At 37.6% G+C, this 27,592-nt stretch overlaps 1 protein-coding gene across 6 annotated transcripts in view; it reads right to left on the reverse strand.

Moving 5' to 3' along the window:
• ACSL1 (acyl-CoA synthetase long chain family member 1) overlaps nucleotides 1-27,592 on the reverse strand; it is a 307,660-nt gene that overhangs the window by 70,663 nt on the left and 209,405 nt on the right. The window lies entirely within an intron of this gene.

Here is a 27,592-nt window from a genome sequence, read left to right on the forward strand (position 1 = left end):
CAACGGTGTTAACTTCTCCCCCATAAAAGTCAATGGCGTGCGCAAACTGAAGAAAAAACAAAACTACTAACACCTATACTTGCAAGCTAAACAGACTGGAATGTGACATTTTTATAACTCCTATGTTCTTTTATATCTATCTAATCTATCCATCCATCCATCCACACTAATATATATATACACACACATATATATATATATATATACATATATATACATATATACACACACACATATATATATATATATATATATATATATATACATATACACATATACATATACACATATACATATACACATATACATATACACATATACATATACATATATACATATACACATATATATACACATATATATACACATATATATACACATATATATACACATATATATACACATATATATACACATATATATACACATATATATACACATATATATACACATATATATACACATATACATATATATACATATATATACATATATATACATATATATACATATATATACATATATACATACATATATATATATATACATATACATATATACATATATATATATATATACATATACATACATATATATATATATATATACATATACATATATATATATATATATATACATATACATATACATATATACATATATATATATATATATACATATACATATACATATACATACATACATACATACTGTATATACATACATACTGTATATACATTATATACACACACACACACCTCGAACCTAAATATTTCAAGGGTCACTGAACCCGATTTTTTTTCTTCCGGGATTCAGATAGAGCATGCAATTTTAAGCAACTTTCTAATTTACTCCTATTATCAAATTTTCTTCACTCTTGGTATCTTTATTTGAAAAGCAAGAATGTAAGTTTACATACCAGCCCATTTTTGGTGAACAACCTGGGTTGTTCTTGCGGATTGGTGGATAAACTCACCCACCAATAAACAAGCGCTGTCCAGAACTCTGAACCAAAAATTGCCTAGCTTCTTAGCTTAGATGACTTCTTTTTTAAATAAAGATAGCAAGAGAATGGAGAAAAATTGATAAGAGTAAATTAGAAAGTTGTTTAAAATTACATGCTCTATCTAAATCACGAAAGAAAAAAAAAATTGGGTTCAGTGTCCCATTAAGAAAGTAAAAGTGAAGTTTTGGATTTCTAAGGAGAATATCTGTGTGCACAATTATTGGGCAACTATTATTCTGCAGAATTATTATGCAACTAAATGAAAAAAATCTAAAATTTTCCCATCTCACTTGTTTATTTTCATCTGTGAAAGTGAGAATACTAAACAAACAAATCAAAATTTACAAACAAACAAAAAATTTAAAAAAAAATCAGTGACCAATATAGCCACCCTTCTTTTCAATAACAGTCATAAGCCTTCCATCCATGGTGTCTGTCAGTTTCTTGAACTGTTGACAATCAACTTTGTGCAGCAGCAACCACAGCCTCCCAGACACTGTTCAGAAAGGTGTACTGTTTTCCTTCACCATAAATCTCCAGTTTAAGAAGGGCCCACAAGTTCTCAATAGGGTTAAGGTCAGGTGAGGAAGGGGGAAATGCCATAATTCTTTCATCTTTATGGCCTTTACTGGCTAGCCACGCAGTGGAGTACTGCCCTGCATAAATATCATGGTCTTCTTGAAAGATGCAGACTTTTTCCTGTAACACTGCTTGAAGAAAGTGTCTTCTAAAAACTGTCAGTAGTTTTCGGAGTTGATTTTGAGTCCATCTTCAACCCGAAAAGGTCCAACTAGCTCATCTTTAATAATACCAGCTCATACCAGTACCCCACCTACACTTTGCTTGTGTCTGAGTCGAAGTGGAGCTATGTGCCCGTTACTGATCCAGCCACGGGCCAATCCATCTGGTCCCTCAAGAGTCACTCATATCATAAGTCCATAAAACCTTTGAAAAAACAATTTATGTAAGAACTTACCTGATAAATTAATTTCTTTCATATTGGCAAGAGTCCATGAGCTAGTGACGTATGGGATATACAATCCTACCAGGAGGGGCAAAGTTTCCCAAACCTCAAAAATGCCTACAGATACACCACAACCACAATTCAGTTTAACGAATAGCCAAGTAGTGGGGTGATAGTGAAAGGAGTAAAAAGCATCAACAAAAGGAATATGGAAATAATTAATTGTGCTTTATACAAAAAAAAATTATAACCACCATAAAAAGGGTGGGCCTCATGGACTCTTGTCAATATGAAAGAAATTAATCAGGTAAGTTCTTACATAAATTATGTTTTCTTTCATGTCAAACCTGAAAATGCCTATAAATACACCCCTCACCACACCCACAAATCAGTTTAACGAATAGCCAAGAAGTGGGGTGATAAGAAAAAAGTGCGAAAGCATAAAAGATAAGGAATTGGAATAATTGTGCTTTATACAAAAAAATCATAACCACCACAAAAAAGGGTGGGCCTCATGGACTCTTGCTAATATGAAAGAAATGAATTTATCAGGTAAGTTCTTACATAAATTATGTTTTCTTTCATGTAATTAGCAAGAGTCCATGAGCTAGTGACGTATGGGATAATGAATACCGAAGATGTGGATCTTCCACGCAAGAGTCACTAGAGAGGGAGGGATAAAATAAAGACAGCCAATTCCGCTGAAAACTAATCCACACCCAAAACAAAGTTTAAATCTTATAATGAAAAAAAACTGAAAATATAAGCAGAAGAATCAAACTGAAACAGCTGCCTGAAGTACTTTTCTACCAAAGACTGCTTCTGAGGAAGAAAACACATCAAAATGGTAGAATTTAGTAAAAGTATGCAAAGAAGACCGAAGCTTCATTCCTAAATGCCCAGGAAGTAGAGACTGACCTAGTTGAATGAGCTGGAATCCTTTGAGGCGGAGTTCTACCTGACTCAACATAAACATGATGAACCAAAGACTTTAACCACGATGCCAAAGAAAAGGCAGAAGCCTTTTGACCTTTCCTTGAACCAGAAAAGATAACAAATAGACTAGAAGTCTTCCGGAAATCTTAGTAGCTTCAACATAATATTTCAAAGCTCTAACTACATCCAAAGAATGCAACAATCTTTCCTTAGAGATTTTAGGATTAGGACACAATGAAGGAACTACAATTTCTCTACTAATGTTGTTAGAATTCACAACCTTAGGTAAAAATTAAAAAGAAGTTCGCAAAACCGCCTTATCCTGATGAAAAATCAGAAAAGGAGACTCACAAGAAAGAGCAGATAATTCAGAAACTCTTCTAGCAGAAGAGATGGCCAAAAGAAACAAAACTTTCCAAGTAAGTAATTTAATATCCAGGGAATGCATAGGTTCAAACGGAGGAGCTTGAAGAGCCCCTAGAACCAAATTCAAACTCCAAGGAGGAGAAATTGACTTAATAACAGGTTTTATACGAACCAAAGCTTGTAAAAAACAAATATCAGGAAGACTAGCAATCTTTCTGTGAAAAAGAACAGAAAGAGCAGAGATTTGTCCTTTCAAGGAACTTGCAGACAAACCTTTATCCAGACCATCCTGAAGAAACTGTAAAATTCTAGGAATTCTAAAAGAATGGCAAGAAAAATGATGAGAAGAACACCAAGAAATGCAAGTCTTCCAGACTCGATAATATATCATCCTAGATACAGATTTACGAGCCTGTAACATAGTAATAATTACAGAGTCAGAGAAACCTCTATGACTGAGAATGAAGCGTTCAATCTCCATACCTTCAAATTTAAGGATTTGAGATCCTGATGGAAAAAAAGGACCTTACAATAGAAGGTCTGGTCTTAACGGAAGAGTCCACGGTTGGCAAGTAGCCATGCGGACAAGATCTGCATACCAAAACCTGTGAGGCCATGCTGGAGCCACCAGCAGAATAAACGAACGCTCCTTTAGAATCTTAGAAATCACTCTTGGAAGAAGAACTAAAGGCGGAAAGATATAAGCAGGATGATACTTCCAAAGAAGTGACAATGCATCCACTGCTTCCGCCTGAGGATCCCTAGATCTGGACAGATAACTGGGAAGCTTCTTGTTTAGATGAGAAGCCATCAGATCTATTTCTGGAAGTCCCCATATTTGAACAATCTGAAGAAATACCTCTGGGTGAAGAGACCATTCGCCCGGATGTAGCGTTTGGCGACTGAGATAATCCGCTTCCCAATTGTCTATACCTGGGATATGAACCGCAGAAATTAGACAGGAGCTGGATTCCGCCCATACAAGTATTCGAGAGACTTCTTTCATAGCCAGAGGACTGTGAGTTCCTCCTTGATGATTGACATATGCCACGGTTGTGACATTGTCCGTCTGGAAACAAATTAACGACTCTCTCTTTAGAAGAGGCCACGACTGAAGAGCTCTGAAAATTGCACGGAGTTCCAAAATGTTGATTGGTAATCTCCCTGAGATTCCCAAACCCCTTGTGCTGTCAGAAAACTCTATACAGCTCCCCAACCTGTCAGACTTGCATCTGTTGAGATCACAGTGTAGGTTGGAAGAACAAAAGAAGCCCCCTGAACTAAACGATGGTGGTCTGTCCACCACGTCAGAGAGTGTCGAACAATCGGTTTTAAAGATATTAATTGAGATATCTTTTGATAATCCCTGCACCACTAGTTCAGCATACAGAGCTGAAGAGGTCGCATGTGAAAAACGAGCAAAGGGGATCACGTCCAATGCAGCAGTCATAAGACCTAGAATTTCCATGCATAAGGCTACCGAAGGGAAAGATTGAGACTGAAGGTTTCGACAAGCTGAAACCAATTTCAGACGTCTCTTATCTGTCAGAGACAGAGTCAAGGACACTGAATCTATCAGGAAACCTAAAAAGGTTACCCTTGTCTGAGGAATCAAACAAACTTTTTGGTAAATTGATTCTCCAACCATGTTCTTGAAGAAACAACACTTATAAAAGACTGGAAAGGTTCTTTCTAGTGAAAATGAGCAAAGGGAATTGAATCCAATGCTGTGGCCATAAGACCTAAAACTTCTATGCATATATAGCAACGGAAGGAAATAATAGAGACTAAAGGTACCGACAGACGGAACCCAAAAAAATTATCCTTGTCTGATAGAGACAAGGACAGTGACACAAACTATCTGGAAACCTAAAAAAAGGTGACCCTTGTGTGAGGCATCAAGAGCTTTTGAAAAAAAGATCCTCTAACTATGTCCTGAAGAGCAAGTGAATCATATGAGATTCCGCATCCTCAGAAAATAATCTGAATGAAAACAGAAAAATGAAAATATGCATTTATTGTATCTAATGAAAACAAATAATGCTATCAATGACCATAAAAAGGCAAAATAGTTTGAATAAAACTCCAAAACCCGGTTCCTCAAAAGGAACTGGAAGACATACCCCAGAAGATTCCAGGTCTGAGCAGCACTTGAACCCCATGGGTGCCCAGCCATGCTTCAACAGTACCCAAAATATATAGGACAGAAACACAGTTAAAGAAAGTGTTAGCCTTACTGGAATAAAATCAAAGAAATTTAGACAAAATAGAACCAAATAAATTTCAAAGAAGTCTTAACCTGCCAAGCTGGAATACGGCACGTACATCGCAATATTAGGGAGCTGATTTCGAACTCCAATTATAAACATGTTACTTGGGAAAGAACTCAGGAATTCGTTCCTTAATAAGAACAACCAAACTAGTATAAGCTTAAAGTTTTAGTCTTAGAACTCAATCTTGAAGCCCAGAGTAACAGTTAAGAATTGAATCCAATTATAAAACAAATAATTGATTATCTTAGAACAAAAGAAATATGGATTTTTTTTTTGTTGATTTTTTTTAAAAAAAAAAATCACAAAATTCTTCTAGCTAAAAAAGCTAAAGACATAGATTAACCCTCATTTGCGAAAATATTCAATAAAATGAAGACACAAATGAAATTATTAGCATGATAGTCCAGTTTAAAGGACCAGCCAATACAGTGGACTTGCATAATCAATAAATGCAAAACAACAAGACAAATGCAACAGCACCTAGTCTAGTAAATGTTGTCCCTTTAACAATGCTAAAATAAATCATAATCTGATACTTGATCTTATAGTAAACAGAGAAAATGAAGCAATTGCAATATCCAAATAAATCAAAGGACCAAGAAAAGTATCTGAAACTAAATAATTTTCCATAAATAAGATACAACTATCTAAAGGAAAATAAATACTATTTTGCTATAGAAACAATAGCATAATTAGTAGAATTAGAGATAGCCCCAATAAATTGGAGAACCCTCCAAATTGAATTTAACTGCTGGCAAAGAATATAGTTTAAAACCTTTGAAGAAGGAATAAAAGAAAATTCTCAGCCTATTCCATTCCCTAGTATGGAGAATTGGATAGAAAACCTCAGAAAACACAGAAGAAATAAATAGGCAGAAATAGTGTCAGCTAGTCTTAAAGAACTAGTTACCTTAATATCCAAAATAATCAACACCTTTTCAACAAAGAACAAATGTACTTTAATAATAGAAAAATAATAAAAAAGTAGATTTGTTAGTGTCAATATCTGATGAAGAAAATTTCTGAAAGTGAAAAAAACATCATCAGAGAAGGATACATCAGTATGTTGGTCATTTGAAACTTCAATAATTAAAAAAGAAGTGAAAGAGACCTAAAAATTTTATTAGAAGGCACGAAGTCAGACAAAGCCTTTAAAATAGAATCAGAAAAATATTTCTTATAAATCTTCTAAATATTTCTTGTAAGAATGGAAACATATAAAGCATAAATACTAATGGATTCTGCATGTAAAAGTATATCATAATAACTTATTACAAACCATAGCTAAAGATAAACATTTATAACATTTAAAATAAATGAACTTAGCTTTGGTAGAACTGAAACTCAGTTAAGCGTTTGACCCTGAATCAGAAGCCACTTCTCGAAAATCTGAGACATCTTGCAATATGCAATAGAAAAAACAACATATAAAGCAAAATTGATCAAATTCCTTAAATGACAGTTTTAGGAATGGGAAAAAAATGCCAATGAACAAGCTTCTAGCAACCAGAAGCAATAAATGAGACTTAAATATTGTGGAGACAAAAATGACACTCAAATTTTTTAAATGGCGCCACATCCGGTAACGCCGACATTTTTTGGCGCAAAAACGTCAAAAAAATGACGCAACTTCCGGCGACACGTATGACGCCGGAAATGACAAGAAAATTTTTGCGCCAAGAAAGTCCGCGCCAAGAAGGACGCAATAAATTGAAGCATTTTCAGCCCCCGCGAGCCTAACAGCCCACAGGAAAAAAGTCAAATTTTAAAGGTAAGAAAAAATTGATTTATTCATATGCATTATCCCAAATATGAAACTGACTGTCTGAAAATAAGGAACGTTGAACATCCTGAATCAAGGCAAATAAATGTTTAAACACATATATTTAGAACTTTATATAAAAGTGCCAAACCATAGCTTAGAGTGTCACAGAAAATAAGACTTACTTACCCCAGGACACTCATCTACATGAAGTAGAAAGCCAAACCAGTACTGAAATGAGAATCAGTAAAGGTAATGGTATATATAAGAGTATATCGTCGATCTGAAAAGGGAGGTAAGAGATTAATCTCTACGACTGATAACAGAGAACCTATGAAATAGACCCCGTAGAAGGAGATCATTGAATTCAAATAGGCAATACTCTCTTCACATCCCTCTGACATTCACTGCACGCTGAGAGGAAAACCGGGCTCCAGCCTGCTGCGAAGCGCATATCAACGTAGAATCTAGCACAAACTTACTTCACCACCTCCATGGGAGGCAAAGTTTGTAAAACTGATTTGTGGGTGTGGTGAGGGGTGTATTTATAGGCATTTTGAGGTTTGGGAAACTTTGCCCCTCCTGGTAGGAATGTATATCCCATACGTCACTAGCTCATGGACTCTTGCTAATTACATGAAAGAAACAGCCATTTTTCGCTGAAAAAAATTAATCCAAAACCCAAAATATAAAAAGTTTATTCTTATAAATGAAATGAAAAAATTAAAACATAAGCAGAAGTATCAAACTGAAACAGCTGCCTGAAGAACATTTCTACCAAAAACTGATTCTGAAAAAGCAAAATACATCAAAACGGTAGAATTTAGTAAATGTATGCAAAGAAGACCAAGTTGCTGCTTTGCAAATCTGATCAACTGAAGCTTCATTCTTAAAAGCCCACGAAGTGGAGACTGATCTAGTAGAATGAGCTGTAATTCTCTGAGGCGGGGCCTGACCCGACTCCAAATAAGCTTGACGAATCAAAAGCTTTAACTACGATGCCAAGGAAACGGCAGAAGCCTTCTGACCTTTCCTAGAACCAGAAAAGATAACAAATAGACTAGAAGTCTTCCTTAAATCTTTAGTAGCTTCAACATATTTCAGAGCTCTCACCATCCAAAGAAAGTAAAGATCTCTCCAAAGAATACTTAGGATTAGGACACAAGGAAGGGACAACAATTTCTCTACTAATGTTAGAATTTACAACCTTAGGTAAGAATTTAAATGAAGTCCGCAAAACTGCCTTATCCTGATAAAAAAAAAAAAAAAAAAAAAAATCAGAAAAGGAGATTCACAAGAGAGAGCAGATAATTCAGAAACTCTTCTAGCAGAAGAGATGGCCAAAAGAAACAACACTTTCCAAGAAAGTATTTTAAATGTCCAAAGAATGCATAGGCTCAAATAAATGAGCCCGTAAAGCCTTCAAAACCAAATTAAGACTCCAAGGAGGAGAGATTGATTTAATGACAGGCTTGATACAAACCTGAAAGCCTGAACAAAACAGTGAATATCAGGAAGCTTAGCAATCTTTCTGTGAAATAAAACAGAAAGAGCAGAGATTTGTCCCTTCAAGGAACTTGCAGACAAACTCTTATCCAAACCATCCTAAAGAAACTGTAAAATTCTAGGAATGCCAAGAGCATTTATGAGAACACCATGAAATACAAGTCTTCCAAACTTGATAATAAATCTTTCTAGAAACAGATTTACGAGCCTCTAACATAGTATTAATCACTGAGTCAGAGAAACCTCTATGACTAAGCACTAGGCTTGAGATCCTGATGAAAAAACGGACCTCGAGACAGAAGGTCCGGCCTTAATGGAAGTGGCCAAGGTTGGCAACTGGGCATCCGAACAAGATCCGCATACCAAAACCTGTGAGGCCATGCTGGAGCCACCAGCAACGCAAACTATTGTTCCATGATGATTTTGGAGATCACTCTTGGAAGAAGATCTAGGCGGGAAAATAAAAGCAGGTTGATAACACCAAGGAAGTCAATGCATCCACTGCTTCCGTCTGAGGATCCCTGGACCTGGACAGATACCTGGGAAGTTTCTTGTTTAGATGAGAAGCCATCAGATCTATTTCTGGAAGACTCCACATCTGAACAACCTGAGAAAATACATCTGGATGGAGAGACCACTCCCCCAGATGTAAAGTCTGACTGAGATAATCTGCTTCCCAATTGTATATACCTGGGATATGAACCGCAGAAATTAGACAGGAGCTGGATTCCGCCCAAGCAAGTATCCGGGATACTTCTTTCATAGCTTGGGGACTGTGAGTCCCACCCTGATGATTGACATATGCCACAGTATTGTCTGTCTAAAAAGAAATGAACGGTTATCTCTTCAACAGAGACCAAATCTGAAGAGCCCTGAAAATATCACACTGAGTTCCAAAATATTTATTGGTAATCTCGCCTCTTGAGATTTCCAAACCCCTTGTGCTGTCAGAGATCCCCAAACAGCCCCCCAACCTGAAAGGCTCGCATCTGCTGTGATCACAGTCCAGGTTGGACGAAAAAAAGAGGCCCCAAGAACTATATCATGGTGATCTAACCACCACGTCAGAGATAGTCGTACATTGGGATTTAAGGATATTAATTGTGATATCTTTGTATAATCCCTGCACCATTGGCTCAGCATACAAAGCTGTAGAGGTCTCATGTGAAAACGAGCAAAGGGGATCGCGTCCGATGCTGCAGTCATGAGACCTAAAACTTCCATGCACATAGCCACTGAAGGGAATGACAGACTGAAGGTGCCGGCAGGCTGCAACCAATTTTAAACTTCTCTTGTCTGTTAGAGACAGAGTCATGGACACTGAATCTATCTGCAAGCCTAAAAAGGTGACCCTTGTCTGAGGAATCAAACTTTTTGGTAAATTGATCCTCCAACCACGTTTCCGAAGAAACAACACTAGTTGATTCGTGTGAGATTCTGCAGTACGTAAAGACTGAGCTAGTACCAAGATATCATCCAAATAGGGAAACACAGCAATACCCTGTTCTCTGATTACAGAGAGTAGGGCACCCAGAACCTTTGAGAAGATTCTTGGAGCTGTTGCTAGGCCAAATGGAAGAGCAACAAATTGGTAATGCTTGTCTAGAAAAGAGAATCTCAGAAACTGATAATGTTCTGGATGAATCGGAATATGAAGGTATGCATCCTGCAAGTCTATTGTGGACATATAATGTCCTTGCTGAACAAAAGGCAGAATAGTCCTTATAGTCACCATCTTGAAAGTTGTTACTCTTACATAACGATTCAAAATTTTCAGATCCAGAACTGGTCTGAATAAATTTTCCTTTTTTGGGACAATGAATAGATTTGAATAAAACCCCAAACCTTGTTCCTGAAGAGGAACTGGCATGATTACCCCTGAAGACTCCAGGTCAGAAACACACTTCAGGAAAGCCTGAGCTTTTACTGGATTTGCTGGGATACGTGAGAGAAAAAATCTTCTCACAGGAGGTCTTACTCTGAATCCTATTCGATACCCTTGAGAAACAATGCTCTGAATCCATTGATTTTGGACAGATTTTATCCAAATATCCTTGAAAAACCCTAATCTGCCCCCTACCAGCTGAGCTGGAATGAGGGCCGCACCTTCATGCGGACTTCGGGGCTGACTTTGGTTTCCTAAATGGCTTGGATTTATTCCAATTTGAGGAAGGCTTCCAATTGGAAGCAGATTCCCTGGGGGGAGGATTGAGTTTTTGTTCCTTATTCTGACGAAAGAAACAAAAACGGTTAGAAGCCTTAGATTTACCCTTAGGTTTTTTATCCTGAGGCAGAAAAACTCCCTTTCCCCCAGTGACAGGTGAAATAATAGAATCCAACTGAGAACCAAATAAATTATTACCTTGGAAAGAAAGAGATAGTAATCTAGATTTAGATGTCATATCAGCATTGCAAGATTTAAGCCACAAAGTTCTTCTAGATAATATAGCTAAAGACATGGATCTAACATCAATTTTGATATCAAAAATGGCATCACAAATAAAATGATTAGCATATTGCAGTAAGTGAATGATGCTAGATAAGTCAGAATCCAATTCCTGTTGCGCTAAATTCTCCAACCAGAAAGTTGATGCAGCTGCAACATTAGCCAAAAAAATTGCAGGTCTAAGATGACCTGAATATAAATAGGCCTTCCTTAGAAAACATTCAAGCTTCCTATCTAAAGGATCCTTAAAGGAAGTACTATCTTCCATAGGAATAGTGGTACGTTTTGCAAGAGTAGAAATAGCCCCATCAACTTTGGGGATTTTTTCCCAAAACTCTATAGATTTTGCTGGTAAAGGATACAATTTTTTAAACTTTGAAGAAGGAATATAAGAAGTACCTGGCTTATTCCATTCCTTAGAAATCATATCAGAAATAGCCTCAGGAATAGGAAAAACCCCTGGAGAAACCACAGGAGGTTTAAAAACAGCATTTAAAATGTTTATTAGACTGAACGTCAAGAGGACTGGTTACCTCAATATCCAAAGTAATTAACACCTCTTAATAAAGAACGCATATACTCTATTTTAAATAAATAAGTAGTTTTGTCAGTGTCAATGTCTGAGGAAGGATCTTCTGTATCAGATAGATCCTCATCAGAAGAGGATAAATTATTATGTTGTTGGTCATTTGAGATTTCATCAACTAAGTGAGAAGTTTTAAAATACCTTTTACGTTTATTAGAAGGTGGAAATGCAGACAAAGCCTTCAGGATAGAATCAGAAACAAATTCTTTAAAATGTACAGGTATATCATTCACATTAGAAGTTGAAGGAACTGCAACTGGCAATGTACTATTACTGATGGATACACTATCTGCATGTAAAAGTTAATCATGACAACTATTACAAATGACATTCGGCGAAATAATTTCAACAATTTTACAACAAATGCACTTAGCTTTGGTAGAACCGATGTCAGGCAGCAATGTTCCAGCAGAAACTTCTGAGGCAGGATCAGATTGAGACATCTTGCAAAATGTAAGAGAAAAAACAACATATAAAGCAAAATTATCTATTTCCTTATATGACAGTTTCAGGAATGGGAAAAAATGCAAATAGCATAGGCCTCTGAAAGAGAAAAAAGCAAGAGGCAAACATCAATGGGGTATTGAAATAATGAAAAAGTTTGGCGCCAAGTATGACGCACAAACGTAACGAAAACTTTTTTGGAGCCAAAGATAACCGGAAATGACACACTCGCATCACTAATGACGCAACCGTGTGAAAGGTCTCGGCGTCAAGTATGACGCCGTAAATGACGAAGTTGCGTCAGACGTATTTTTCCGCACCAAAAATATTTTCGCGCCAAGATGACGCAATAAAGTTTAGCATTTGATGCAGCCGCGGGCCTAATGCCGCCCGCAATTTGCAAGAAGTAGTCAATTGAAAAAAAGACTAAAACCCAGGTAAGAAATTTTTTTATTTTAAAAGATGTTTATATTTCCCAAATATGAAACTGACAGTCTGCAGAAGGAAATACATGAACCAAACATATATTTAGAACTTTATATAAATGCATAAAGTGCCAAACCATAGCTGAGGGGTCTTAAGAAATAAAAACATACTTACCCAAAGACACCCATCCACATATAGCAGATAACTGTTTCAGTACTGGTTTGGCTATCAGTAGAGGTAATGGTAAATTGAGAGTATATCATCGATCTGAAAAGGGAGGTAGGAGATGAATCTCTACGACCGATAACAGAGAACCTATGAAATACACCCCCGTTAGGGAAATCATCGTATTCAATAAGTGATACTCCCTTCACGTCCCTCTGACATTCGCTGTACTCTGAGAGGAATCGGGCTTCAACAATGCTTAGAAGCGCATATCAACATAGAAATCTTAGCACAAACTTACTTCACCACCTCCATAGGAGGCAAAGTTTGTAAAACTGAATTGTGGGTGTGGTGAGGGGTGTATTTATAGGCATTTTGAGGTTTGCCCCTCCTGGTAGGATTGTATATCCCATACGTCACTAGCTCATGGACTCTTGCCAATTACATGAAAGAAATCTGTCTTCAGATATTTCTTGGCCCAGTCTTAATGTTTCAACTTATGTGTCTTGTTCAGTGGTGCTCGGGTTCCAGCCTTCCTTTACTTTAGCCATGTCTCTGAGCACTGAACACAGTACTTCTGGGAACTCCATGGTTGCAATTCTGGAATGACAACACTGGAGGATAATGGGTTACTGGTAGCTTCACGTTTGATTCTTCTCAAATCTTTAGCAGTTAATTTGCGTTTTTTTATCAACACGTTTCTTGAGACCCTGTTGACTATTTGCAACAAAATGTTTGATGGTTCTGTGATAACACCCCAATATCTTAGCAATTTCAAGAGTGCTGCATCCCTCTGAAAGACTTTTTACAATTTTTGACTTTTCAGAGTCCGTTAAATCTCCTTTTCGGACCATTTTGCCTGAGGAAAAGAAGCTGCCTAATAATTATGCACACCTTGATATAGGGTGTTGATCTCCTAAGGCCACACCCTCCCTTATTACACAAATACACATCACCTGATATGCTTAAATCCAATAAGCATTCAAGTTTATACAGCTTGGAGTTGGACAATATGCATAAAAATTATGATTTGGTAAAAATACTCACTTGCCTAATAATTGTGCACACAGCCTATACCTATTCCTAGACATATAGGTATAGATATTTTACAATAACAGTATCAGATATATATAGAAATATATATTTAATAATAAAAAGTATATATGTATTCTATGTATTTAGAATATTTTATAGTATGTATAGTAATTAAAAAAAAAGTTTTATTTTTTTATTTTATATTTACTATTTCAATAACAAACACTAAAGATAGCAATTGTGTTTTATGCATACTAAAAGAATATATATATATATATATATATATATATATATATATATATATATATATATATATATATACACATATACATACATACATAGTTCTTGTAAAACACACACATCTATCTATAGGAATAGATATAGGTATATATAGAAAACATAATTTATGTAAGAACTTACCTGATAAATTCATTTCTTTCATATTAGCAAGAGTCCATGAGCTAGTGACGTATGGGATATACATTCCTACCAGGAGGGGCAAAGTTTCCCAAACCTCAAAATGCCTATAAATACACCCCTCACCACACCCACAAATCAGTTTAACGAATAGCCAAGAAGTGGGGTGATAAGAAAAAAGTGCGAAAGCATATAAAAATAAGGAATTGGAATAATTGTGCTTTATACAAAAAAATCACAACCACCACAAAAAAGGGTGGGCCTCATGGACTCTTGCTAATATGAAAGAAATGAATTTATCAGGTAAGTTCTTACATAAATTATGTTTTCTTTCATGTAATTAGCAAGAGTCCATGAGCTAGTGACGTATGGGATAATGACTACCCAAGATGTGGATCTTTCCACGCAAGAGTCACTAGAGAGGGAGGGATAAAATAAAGACAGCCAATTCCTGCTGAAAATAATCCACACCCAAAATAAAGTTTAATGAAAAACATAAACAGAAGATTCAAACTGAAACCGCTGCCTGAAGTACTTTTCTACCAAAAACTACTTCAGAAGAAGAAAATACATCAAAATGGTAGAATTTAGTAAAAGTATGCAAAGAGGACCAAGTTGCTGCTTTGCAAATCTGATCAACCGAAGCTTCATTCCTAAACGCCCAGGAAGTAGAAACTGACCTAGTAGAATGAGCTGTAATCCTTTGAGGCGGAGTTTTACCCGACTCGACATAGGCATGATGAATTAAAGATTTCAACCAAGATGCCAAAGAAATGGCAGAAGCTTTCTGGCCTTTTCTAGAACCGGAAAAGATAACAAATAGACTAGAAGTCTTTCGGAAAGACTTAGTAGCTTCAACATAATATTTCAAAGCTCTAACAACATCCAAAGAATGCAACGATTTCTCCTTAGAATTCTTAGGATTAGGACATAATGAAGGAACCACAATTTCTCTACTAATGTTGTTGGAATTCACAACTTTAGGTAAAAATTCAAAAGAAGTTCGCAACACCGCCTTATCCTGATGAAAAATCAGAAAAGGAGACTCACAAGAGCAGATAATTCAGAAACTCTTCTGGCAGAAGAGATCGCCAAAAGGAACAAAACTTTCCAAGAAAGTAATTTAATGTCCAAAGAATGCATAGGTTCAAACGGAGGAGCTTGAAGAGCCCTCAGAACCAAATTCAAACTCCAAGGAGGAGAAATTGACTTAATGACAGGTTTTATACGAACCAAAGCTTGTACAAAACAATGAATATCAGGAAGATTAGCAATCTTTCTGTGAAAAAGAACAGAAAGAGCAGAGATTTGTCCTTTCAAAGAACTTGCGGATAAACCTTTATCTAAACCATCCTGAAGAAACTGTAAAATTCTTGGAATTCTAAAAGAATGCCAAGAAAAATGATGAGAAAGACACCAAGAAATAAAAGTCTTCCAGACTCTATAATATATCTCTCTGGATACAGATTTACGAGCCTGTAACATAGTATTAATCACAGCGTCAGAGAAACCTCTTTGACCAAGAATCAAGCGTTCAATCTCCATACCTTTAAATTTAAGGATTTGAGATCCTGATGGAAAAAAGGACCTTGCGACAGAAGGTCTGGTCTTAGCGGAAGAGTCCACGGATGGCAAGAGGCCATCCGGACAAGATCCGCATACCAAAACCTGTGAGGCCATGCCGGAGCTATCAGCAGAACAAACGAGCATTCCTTCAGAATCTTGGAGATTACTCTTGGAAGAAGAACTAGAGGCGGAAAGATATAGGCAGGATGATACTTCCAAGGAAGTGATAATGCATCCACTGCTTCCGCCTGAGGATCCCGGGATCTGGACAGATACCTGGGAAGTTTCTTGTTTAGATGAGACGCCATCAGATCTATTTCTGGAAGCTCCCACATTTGAACAATCTGAAGAAATACCTCTGGGTGAAGAGACCATTCGCCCGGATGCAACGTTTGGCGACTGAGATAATCCGCTTCCCAATTGTCTATACCTGGGATATGAACCGCAGAGATTAGACAGGAGCTGGATTCCACCCAAACCAGAATTCGAGATACTTCTTTCATAGCCAGAGGACTGTGAGTCCCTCCTTGATGATTGATGTATGCCATAGTTGTCTGTCTGAAAACAAATGAACGATTCTCTCTTCAGAAGAGGCCAAGACTGAAGAGCTCTGAAAATTGCACGGAGTTCCAAAATATTGATCGGTAATCTCACCTCCTGAGATTCCCAAACTCCTTGTGCCGTCAGAGATCCCCACACAGCTCCCCAACCTGTGAGACTTGCATCTGTTGAAATTACAGTCCAGGTCGGAAGCACAAAAGAAGCCCCCTGAATTAAACGATGGTGATCTGTCCACCACGTTAGAGAGTGTCGTACAATCGGTTTTAAAGATATTAATAGAGATATCTTTGTGTAATCCCTGCACCATTGATTCAGCATACAGAGCTGAAGAGGTCGCATGTGAAAACGAGCAAAGGGGATCGCGTCCGATGCAGCAGTCATAAGACCTAGAATTTCCATGCATAAGGCTACCGAAGGGAATGATTGTGACTGAAGGTTTCGACAAGCTGAAATCAATTTTAGACGTCTCTTGTCTGTCAAAGACAGAGTCATGGACACTGAATCTATCTGGAAACCCAGAAAGGTTACCCTTGTCTGAGGAATCAATTAACTTTTTAGTGAATTGATCCTCCAACCATGATCTTGAAGAAACAACACAAGTCGATTCGTATGAGATTCTGCTAAATGTAAAGACTGAGCAAGTACCAAGATATCGTCCAAATAAGGAAATACCACAATACCCTGTTCTCTGATTACAGACAGAAGGGCACCGAGAACCTTTGTAAAAATTCTTGGAGCTGTAGCTAGGCCAAACGGCAGAGCCACAAACTGGTAATGCTTGTCCAGAAAAGAGAATCTCAGGAACCGATGATGATCTGGATGAATCGGAATATGCAGATATGCATCCTGTAAATCTATTGTGGACATATAATGCCCTTGCTGAACAAAAGGCAAGATAGACCTTACAGTTACCATCTTGAACGTTGGTATCCTTACATAACGATTCAATATTTTTAGATCCAGAACTGGTCTGAAGGAATTCTCCTTCTTTGGTACAATGAAGAGATTTGAATAAAACCCCATCCCCTGTTCCAGAACTGGAACTGGCATAATTACTCCAGCCAACTCTAGATCTGAAAACACAATTCAGAAATGCTTGAGCTTTCACTGGATTTACTGGGACACGGGAAAGAAAAAATCTCTTTGCAGGAGGTCTCATCTTGAAACCAATTCTGTACCCTTCTGAAACAATGTTCTGAATCCAAAGATTGTGAACAGAATTGATCCAAATTTCTTTGAAAAAACGTAACCTGCCCCCTACCAGCTGAGCTGGAATGAGGGCCGCACCTTCATGTGGACTTAGAAGCTGGCTTTGCTTTTCTAGAAGGCTTGGATTTATTCCAGACTGGAGATGGTTTCCAAACTGAAACTGCTCCTGAGGATGAAGGATCAGGCTTTTGTTCTTTGTTGAAACGAAAGGAACGAAAACGATTATTAGCCCTGTTTTTACCCTTAGATTTTTTATCCTGTGGTAAAAAAGTTCCTTTCCCACCAGTAACAGTTGAGATAATGGAATCCAACTGAGAACCAAATAATTTGTTACCCTGGAAAGAAATAGAAAGTAAAGTTGATTTAGAAGCCATATCAGCATTCCAAGTTTTAAGCCATAAAGCTCTTCTAGCTAAAATAGCTAGAGACATAAACCTGACATCAACTCTGATAATATAAAAAATGGCATCACAGATAAAATTATTAGCATGTTGAAGAAGAATAATAATATTATGAGAATCATGATCTGTTACTTGTTGCGCTAAAGTTTCCAACCAAAAAGTTGAAGCTGCAGCAACATCAGCCAATGATATAGCAGGTCTAAGAAGATTACCTGAACACAGATAAGCTTTTCTTAGAAAGGATTCAATTTTCCTATCTAAAGGATCCTTAAACGAAGTACCATCTGACGTAGGAATAGTAGTACGTTTAGCAAGGGTAGAAATAGCCCCATCAACTCTAGGAATTTTGTCCCAAAATTCTAATCTGTCAGACGGCACAGGATATAATTGCTTAAAACGTTTAGAAGGAGTAAATGAATTACCCAATTTATCCCATTCTCTGGAAATTACTTCAGAAATAGCACTAGGAACAGGAAAAACTTCTGGAATAACCACAGGAGATTTAAAGACCTTATCTAAACGTTTAGAATTAGTATCAAGAGGACCAGAATCCTCAATTTCTAAAGCAATTAGTACTTCTTTAAGTAAAGAACGAATAAATTCCATTTTAAATAAATATGAAGATTTATCAGCATCAATCTCTGAGACAGAATCCTCTGAACCAGAAGAGTCATCAGAATCAGAATGATGATGTTCATTTAAAAATTCATCTGTATAAAGAGAAGTTTTAAAAGATTTTTTATCTTTACTAGAAGGAGGAATAACAGACATAGCCTTCTTGATGGATTCAGAAACGAAATCTCTTATGTTATCAGGAACATTCTGAACATTAGATGTTGATGGAACTGCAACAGGTAATGGTACATTACTAAAGGAAATATTATCTGCATTAACAAGTTTGTCATGACAATTAATACAAACAACAGCTGGAGGAATAGCTACCAAAAGTTTACAGCAGATACACTTAGCTTTGGTAGTTCCAGCACCAGACAGCGATTTTCCTGAAGTATCTTCTGACTCAGATGCAACGTGAGACATCTTGCAATATGTAAGAGAACAAACAACATATAAAGCAAAATTGATCAAATTCCTTAAATGACAGTTTCAGGAATGGGAAAAAATGCCAATGAACAAGCTTCTAGCAACCAGAAGCAAAGAAAAAAATGAGACTTAAATAATGTGGAGACAAAAGCGACGCCCATATTTTTTAGCGCCAAATAAGACGCCCACATTATTTGGCGCCTAAATGCTTTTTGGCGCCAAAATTGACGCCACATCCAGAGCGCAAAAGAACGTAAAAAAATGACGCAACTTCCGGCGACACGTATGATGCCGGAAACGGAAAAGATTTTTTGCGCCAAAAAAGTCTGCGCCAAGAATGACGCAATAAAATGAAGCATTTTCAGCCCCCGCGAGCCTAACAGCCCACAGGGAAAAAGAGTCAAATTTTTAAGGTAAGAAAAATAATTGATTCAAGTGCATTATCCCAAATATGAAACTGACTGTCTGAAAATAAGGAATGTTGAACATCCTGAGTCAAGGCAAATAAATGTTTGAATACATATATTTAGAACTTTATAAACAAAGTGCCCAACCATAGCTTAGAGTGTCACAGAAAATAAGACTTACTTACCCCAGGACACTCATCTACATGTTTGTAGAAAGCCAAACCAGTACTGAAACGAGAATCAGCAGAGGTAATGGTATATAAATAAGAGTATATCGTCGATCTGAAAAGGGAGGTAAGAGATGAATCTCTACGACCGATAACAGAGAACCTATGAAATAGACCCCGTAGAAGGAGATCACTGCATTCAAAATAGGCAATACTCTCCTCACATCCCTCTGACATTCACTGCACGCTGAGAGGAAAACCGGGCTCCAACCTGCTGCGGAGCGCATATCAACGTAGAATCTAGCACAAACTTACTTCACCACCTCCATAGGAGGCAAAGTTTGTAAAACTGAATTGTGGGTGTGGTGAGGGGTATATTTATAGGCATTTTGAGGTTTGGGAAACTTTGCCCCTCCTGGTAGGAATGTATATCCCATACGTCACTAGCTCATGGACTCTTGCTAATTACATGAAAGAAATATGTATTTACAATAAAAAAGGATAAGTGAAGAACATTGAAATGTGAAGTACAGTCCATATACAGTATAAAAACAAATACATATGTACACACACACACACATATTTAGACGTGTGTGTGTGTGTGTGTGTGTGTGTATGTATGTATGTATGTATATGCGTGTTTCTCTATGCTAAAGCCCTTTGCCTGCCTTTTTTTTCTAATACCTAAGACCTCATATCATTGAGCCCTTTTTAATGCAATTTGTTTTTTAAATATTTTTTTTATCAGATAGTGTTAATGAGTGTAACTTTACTGTTAAAATGTGTTTTTGATGTGTTTTGTGCAACTTTTTTGTCTCACGTAACAGTTAACCAGAGCTCTGAAATTTGATTGCACTTAAAATCCTTTACTTTCAACTCATAATATGCGTGTTATTTCAATCTAGCACAAAGAGCCGTGTAATACTCCATATCGCTCGTGTGCTACAGTTAGCGATCCACTCGTAATCTAGCCCTAAGTTTCTTGTTCACTCTCCTCAGGTAATTTCAGACTTTTCCTTAATTGCAGGAAATAACAAATATACTAGATTTAAAAACAAATTTGCCATTATTACACTATTTTATCACCCAATTCGTTTCCAGTGTGTCTTACTGTCAACTAGGTTGTTTAACATTTAGTCAACACAAGCACTTCCAATAGGTTGAAGAAATACAAATTAAACCTATATATTATATGTCAGTTCTTTGGGAAAGCAACAATACCCGAGTGCCAAGGGAAATGTGCTTTTAATTCTAAGTTACACAATACATAAGCAATGGCAGATAGTGCCTACTCAAGCGTATCTAAGGAAACTAAAGCCATTAGACGCCTTGGCAGGTCCACACCTACCAGAAACTGAAGCAGCTTAAAACAAAAAAACACAATGTACTAAACATTTGCGTAGACTATTACAGTTGCTATCATGCGTCAGCTTGTTTGCTATAGTGTATCCTGACTACATTTGTGTATCACCATGAACTTTGCTTGAAGCTTTGATCTCTTACACGTATATATTAGGTATTGTTTGTGTTAAAGGGACAGTCTAGTCAAAATAACAATTTTGAAGATTCAGATAGGGCATGCAATTTTAAACAACTTTCCAATTTACTTGGTATTCTTTGTTGAAAGCTAAGCCTAGGTAGACTTATATTCTAATTTCTAGGCCCTTGAAGGCCACCTCTTATCTCAGTGCATTTTGACAGTTTTTCACACCTAGAAAGTGCTAGTTCATGTGTGCCACATAGATAACATTGTTCTCACTCCCCTGGAGATATTATTGAATCAGCACAGTTTGGCTAAATTGAAAGTCTGTCAAAGTAACTGAAATAAGGGGTCAGTCTGCAGAGGCTTAGATAGAAGGTAAAACGTATATTAATATAACAGTTTGGTAATGCAAAACTGGGGAATGGTTAAAAAAGGGATTATCTAACTTTTTTCAAACAATAAAAATTTCTGGAGTAGACTGTCCCTTTAACAACAGAAAATACAATCAGGTTTGTATAAAATCATTATATGATGGTGGACAGGTGGATGGAAGGAAAGAAAACCAATCAAAAGGTGTAAAACCCATAGGGAAATTGCGTACATGTTTTGGGTGTGGTTTTGGGGACTGCTTCATGTATGTAGTCAAGGTCCAGATGGAGCCTCATGTCTAGAGTATTACAACTTGTGTTTTTAGTAGACTTGTGCATTTGGCAGCTGCATAGTATCCGAAGGCGGCAGCCACGAGCAGCATTTAACTCTTTTCTGAGCCAAATTTTTGTTCTTTTGAAAGTGCAACACACCAAGATCTTAGTGTGTTGAACTTTCACAAGAAGAAATCCAGCTCCGAAAAGAGCCGAAGGCCACAAGCGGCCACCTTCTTCCGAAATTTGGCAGCTAACGAAGCTGATGAAAGTACACGTCCAGTTTTTAAGATCCCTTTGAGCCAGCAGTAGTGCTTACATGGGGTACAAAGAACCCGGCTAAAAGCTTTTTCCCCGTTTTATTATTTTTGTTTAAAAAATTTTTTTTTTATATCAAAGGTACATTTTGAATGCATAACAGTGCACCAGTTATTGAAAGTTTGCCTTCAGTAAATACAAGTGCTATCACAAATATATCTGTTAAAGGGTATTAGTGTAATGATCACTTTACCTGCATGCAACCAGCTGCTAATAAAGCCTCATGCATAAGCATTTTACCAGTAACGTTTTATATCACGTCTTAAAACTGTATCACCAGCAGGTCTCATGCACATTAAACAATCATTCTACAGAAGTATTTGTGTAATACACTTGTTTATAAAATGATTATGATTATGTAATGCTCTGCTTCTCATTGCAAATACAACTTCAATTGTATAGAGATTATTTGAACAAATTTAAACTAATGTGATTATTATTTAAAAGGGACACTGAACCCAATTTTTTTATTTTGTGATTCAGATAGAGCATGCAATTTTAAGCAACTTTCTAATCTACTCCTACTATCAATTTTTCTTCGTTCACTTGCTATCTTTATTTGAAAAAGAAGGCATCTAAGGTTTTTTGGTTCAGAACTCTGGACAGCACTTTTTTATTGGTGGATGAATTTATCCACCAAACAACAAGAACAGCCCAGGTTGTTCACTAAAAATGGGCCGGCATCTAAACTTATATTCTTGCATTTCAAATAAAGATACCAAGAGAATGAAGAACATTTTATAAAAGGAGTAAATTAGAAAGTTGCTTAAAATTTCAGTGTCCCTTTAAGTTTCTAACATTAATTCAGTTCACTAAACACAAAGTTTTTCATGTGGGTGTCTTTTTCCAGTCAAAGCAATCCAGACCAATTATTTATAGCCAGTTTTTAGTCTGCCATCTTTATATTAACGTTTTTTTTAATCTTCCTTTCTTCTATTTACGGTTTTTTATCTTGAATGGGAAATGTTTCATTAAAAAAAAAAAAAAAATGGAAGGAAGAAGATTTAGGGTGATCAAGATCTATCTGAACACTTGGGGTCTGAAGATCAAAGACAAACAGTCCTTGCTTTGTGTCAATAAATTCCCTTGGCACAGCAAAGTAAAAACCAGTTGTACAACAGCAGCGTCGCCACGGGATAGTTTATTTGCATGTTGTTTTGTATTTAGTTAACATTTGCAGAGTAAGTTCTAGTTCGAAATGTACAGTTCTGACTGACATACAAAGCCCTCAACTGCACTGCTCCCCTCTATATTTCAGACCTTGTCTCCAGATACTTTCCCTCCCGTCCCCTTCGGTCTGCTCACAACCTCCTACTCACATTCCCTTTTACAGGACTTCTCTAGACTGGCTCCCATCTTGTGGAACTCCCTGCCTTGTTCCACAAGACTCTCCCCGAGTTTTGAAAGCTTCAAGCACTCCCTAAAGACTCTTCTGTTCAGGGATGCATACAACCTACACTAAACTTTCCTAATAACAGTTCCTCTACTCCATTGTGAACCCCCTTAGAATGTAAGCCTAAGAGCACAATTGCTTGCAGATTACATTCACAAGAGCTGACTACAACAGTGCGACTCAAGGCAGGGCCCTCTACCCATTTGATCCCTATAATTGCTACCTTTTATACCGCCTATGTTTACAGCGCTGTAGAATGTCGGCGCTCTACAAATAACCGATAAGAATAATACTTGCATTTAAATAAGTAGAATGTTGACAAAAACAAAATTTATGCTTACCTGATAAATGCATTTCTTTCTTGACACGGTGAGTCCACGGATCATCATCAATTACTGTCGGGAACATCACTCCTGGCCAGCAGAAGGCAAATAGCACCACAGCAAAGCTGTATCACTTCCCTTCCCACAACCCCAAGTCATTCGACCGAAGGAAAGGAGCGAAAGGAAATAACACAAGGTGCAGAGGTGCCTGAGGTTTATATAAAAAAAAACTTGTCTGAGGATAAAAGGGAGGGCCGTGAACTCACTGTCAAGAAATAAATACATTATCAGGTAAGCAAAAGTTTTGTTTTCTTTCTAATGACACAGTGAGTCCACGGATCATCATCAATTATTGTTGGGAATCAATACCCAAGCTAGAGGACACAGATAAGGGAGGGACAAGACAGGTAACCTAAACAGAAGGCATCACTGCTTGAAGGACCTTTCTCCCAAAGAAACCTCAGCCGAGGCAAAAAGATAAAATTAATAAACTTAGAAAGAGTATGCAAGGAAGACCTATTTGCCGCCATGCAAATCGGTTCCACAGAAGCATCAATTAGAAACCCCAGAAAGAGACAGCCCTCATGTAAAAGCTATAACTCTCTCTCAGGAAACTGCAGTCCAGCAGTCTGAAGCAAACTAGTAAACTTCTCAACCAGAGAAAAGAGATACCAGAAAAAATGCCTGCACAACATCCAAATTGTGCACACACAGTACTCAAGAGATAAAATGAGGACACAGAGAAGGAACAACAAGTCCCACACAATATTTTCACTTAGGAGAAAAAAACGCCTCATCCGAAATAAGATGAAGCGAATCACACTGCAAGACCGAGAGTACTAAATTCTCCAAGCAGAAGATATAGAAAAAGCTATGGTTCAAACTGAGTCTGCTGAACAACCTTAAAAACCAAGGTTAAAACTCCAAGAGGAGACACAGACTAAAATACAGGCCTGATACTAACCAGGGTCTGACAAAAGGAATACACATCTGGCACATCCACCAGACACTAGAGAAAATAAGGCTAAAGCAGAAAACTGACTGCAAACCATCCTCCAGACCGATCTGGAGAAGGACAAAACGCTAAGGAATCCTGACCCTACTTCCAAGAGTAGTCCATGGATTCACACCCATCAGGAATTTTACGTTCTACCTTATGATAAAATAAAAACAGAAACAGCCTTGCAAAACTGAATCATGGTCACAATGACCTATTCAGAACACCACGCTTAGAAGAATAGGCAAACCAACTCCAAGCAAACAGCTTCAGAGAAAATGAAGTTGAATGGAAGAATGGACACTGAATTAGAAGGTCCTTCCTCAGGAACAACCACTAATGGTGGAAGAAATATCTTCGCTAGGTCTGAACACCAGACCATGCGACTATGCAGAAAACAAAATACCATAGCTCACTCCCATTTGGTACGAGCAAAGACTTATGGAAGGAGAAAATCTCAAGGAAGCACCCGGGAATTCAGCAGAGCAGCCTGCTAATCACTTAAACATAACATGGAAAAAAGGCGTACTGCCATATCCAACTCCAACACCCCCCCCAAGTGAGGATTAACCTGGAGAACACCACAGGAAGAATTGTCCACTCCTAGGAATGAAAATTCTGACTGCTCAAGAAATCCATTCCCGGTATACACACTTGACGTGAATAGTAGCTAAACTAGAATGAGAACATTCTTCCACCGAACAATCCATGCCAAACATGGCAAAAGATTGCAAGTTCCTCCCAGGTGGTTAATGTAAACCACTGAGACTTTGAAAAAAAGAACCTGAAATTTATTTTTTTTTTAAAAATGATAAGACATCTGAGGCCAAGCCATCAGCATTGTAATCACTCTCCACTCCAAGATGGCTATGGGGAGAGCGGGCTCCCCTCAAGTCCATAGTCTCCAATCCAACAGGCTAGCGACCATAACTATTACTCAGGAAGTCTCCAGAGGCATGAGCCCCTAAACACATGCTCCTGAAGGAACCCAATATTCCGGTAAATGCGGGCAACGATCAGGCTATGTCTCGCAAACAAAACGAGCACTCTTCCCCATGGAAGAATCTTGTGTCAACAGATCTATCCTCCAGGACAGAGCCACAAGATTCTCGGCTCACTATCTTAACATGCATAACCGCAGACTCAGACAGGATTGAACAAAGGGATGGTGTCCAATGAACCAAACATCAGACCATTACCTTGCAACATTGATCCACTGAAGGGCCAAACAGAAGAGTGCCTAAAAAGGCAAGAGGAAGAACCCTCTAATTCCTAATCTTGTCCCTAAGAAATTACCCCTGTAGCTGGAACAAGGGAACTTATTTGTAGACACTTCCATTCGAGGAAAGAACAGACAACAAGGTCTCAGAATGAGTTTGCTTGTAGAAAAGATGAAGCCTGAACCTTATGACGTCCAGGAATGGACCTTCTGAGAACCATGGCAAAGCCAAAGGGAAAAGCCACAAACTTAAAGAGTTTGACAGAAAAGCAAACCTCAGGAACTTGGAATACGCATCCTCCAGGACTCTGGTCACTATGAACTGACCCTCCTAGTTCAAAAGGCAGAATGGAACCACTGGTTTACATTTGAAGAACGTTACCTTGAGACAATTTGTTGAGACACTTTAGGTCTACTAAAGGGCGAAAAATTCCCTCCTTTTCGGGAATCATAAACAGGAATGATAAAAACCTAAACCCTGTTCTCTTACCGGGACTGGAAGTATCACTCAAAAACTGAATTATCTGACCAGCAGATAAAACTGAGATACAGAACCTGTCTCAGGCAGGGAAGGAATAAGTACTACATATAAACCCTGAAGTACTATGTTCACAGACTATCTGGGATATCTCGGATCTATGTTTGCAGACAGAGAATCAATCCCAGATTGAGGGCAAATTCCCTTATATCCGAATTGTACGGATGCACCAGAAAACTTGGACTCATAGGAAAAATTCCCTGTCCATAACGCCCAGCGGCAAATACAGTGAAACCAGATGTCTAGCTCCTGGCTGAAAGCTTGGTAGCATCAGAAATAAAGAATTGGTCAGCTTAAGAGCCCCAATTATGTACTGGCTCTATTCCAAGAAGTCCATAGATATCCATTGCCAGCAGCCGGATGCGAACCAACAACCTTTGAGTTGCAAAGCCACAAAGCTAACCACTAGGCTACATGGGCTGCTTGGTTCCTGACAAGAACAGCTATCCTCTCTAGGAAACTTATTTCTCTTAGCCAGAGTAGAATTATCCTACTCCTCTAGGCACCATGCTCCCTGATAATTAATGGAGACAGCGACAGGAAATATCTTGTTAAAGACAGGAGACTGGAAAAAAGGAAACCCTTTCCTAATCCTGTGAAAAATCTCCTCGCACGGTTTGGAACACAAAAAAATTTCCACAGGAAGGCAATCATGGAAGCAGCAGGAGGTACATAAACTTTACCATCTGAATCTCTAATATTCCTCTTGCGATTTCCCATCAGACAAGAAAAAAAAAACAGAAAATGCCACAGACACTGCAGAAGATACCTGGGCAGCAATTTCTGCAGGCAAATAACTCCTCCAAGAGATAGAGGAACCGCAGGGCACTACATGTAACGTCATAAAAGCTAGGGACAATTAAGGAGAAGGCTGTGGCATTGCCTAACCAGCATCATCCTAACAGACATGAGGCTCATAAAAAGGAAAAAAAAAAACTTTGTTCTTAATTTTAACCATTTCTGCAGGGAAATATAGGTTACCATGCCTGGAACTCT

This window comes from Bombina bombina, chromosome 2, assembly GCF_027579735.1.
Source record: "Bombina bombina isolate aBomBom1 chromosome 2, aBomBom1.pri, whole genome shotgun sequence".
Taxonomy (NCBI): Eukaryota; Metazoa; Chordata; class Amphibia; order Anura; family Bombinatoridae; genus Bombina; species Bombina bombina.